At 51.0% G+C, this 960-nt stretch overlaps 2 non-coding genes across 2 annotated transcripts; both read right to left on the bottom strand.

The window, feature by feature from the left end:
- Nucleotides 1-315: 315 nt before the first annotated feature.
- Nucleotides 316-434, bottom strand: LOC123179136 (5S ribosomal RNA). The gene has a single exon (XR_006490131.1). It is a non-coding gene; the product is annotated as a 5S ribosomal RNA (ribosomal RNA).
- A 297-nt stretch (nucleotides 435-731) lies between these two features.
- LOC123179135 (5S ribosomal RNA) lies at nucleotides 732-850 on the bottom strand. Its single transcript, XR_006490130.1, has one exon. It is a non-coding gene; the product is annotated as a 5S ribosomal RNA (ribosomal RNA).
- Between the last annotated feature and the right edge of the window lie 110 nt (nucleotides 851-960).

The following is a 960-nucleotide window of genomic DNA, read 5'->3' as shown; positions in this document are numbered from 1 at the left end:
CGGTAAATATATTACTTACACGTGCGTTTTGTTTTGCAAGCGGCGCGAAAAAAATTAAAAAGGGAATGCAACACGACGATTGCACATTGCTTTGGCCGCTCCCTCTCAACTACGGAGACGAGTTTAACGCGGTTTCCACCCCTCCCTCTCAACCGCACAAGTGCACGCTTGCCGCGCCACAACGCCGACGCTGGGCCCGTGAATCGTGAGCACCCAGCTATGACTTACCGCATTCGTGCAAAATAATAAAACACGGTAAATATATTACTTACACGTGCGTTTTGTTTTGCAAGCGGCGCGAAAAAAATTAAAAAGGGAATGCAACACGAGGACTTCCCAGGAGGTCACCCATCCTAGTACTACTCTCGCCCAAGCACGCTTAACTTCGGAGTTCTGATGGGATCCGGTGCTTTAGTGCTGGTATGATCGCATCCGACATGTTACCCCGGTCTTCGTCCCTTATCCTTGCCCCTCCCAGCTCCACTACAAAGACGATTGCACATTGCTTTGGCCGCTCCCTCTCAACTACGGAGACAAGTTTAACGCGGTTTCCACCCCTCCCTCTCAACCGCACCAGTGCACGCTTGCCGCGCCACAACGCCGACGATGGGCCCGTGAATCGTGAGCACCCAGCTATGACTTACCGCACTCGTGCAAAATAATAAAACACGGTAAATATATTACTTACACGTGCGTTTTGTTTTGCAAGCGGCGCGAAAAAAATTAAAAAGGGAATGCAACACGAGGACTTCCCAGGAGGTCACCCATCCTAGTACTACTCTCGCCCAAGCACGCTTAACTTCGGAGTTCTGATGGGATCCGGTGCTTTAGTGCTGGTATGATCGCATCCGACATGTTTCCCCGGTCTTCGTCCCTTATCCTTGCCCCTCCCAGCTCCACTACAAAGACGATTGCACATTGCTTTGGCCGCTCCCTCTCAACTACGGAGACGAGTTTAAC

The sequence above is a fragment of the Triticum aestivum genome, unplaced genomic scaffold (genome assembly GCF_018294505.1).
Source record: "Triticum aestivum cultivar Chinese Spring unplaced genomic scaffold, IWGSC CS RefSeq v2.1 scaffold151994, whole genome shotgun sequence".
NCBI lineage: Eukaryota > Viridiplantae > Streptophyta > Magnoliopsida > Poales > Poaceae > Triticum > Triticum aestivum.
The sequence above is the reverse complement of the archived record's forward strand: the minus strand, read 5'-3'. Positions and strand labels throughout refer to the sequence as shown.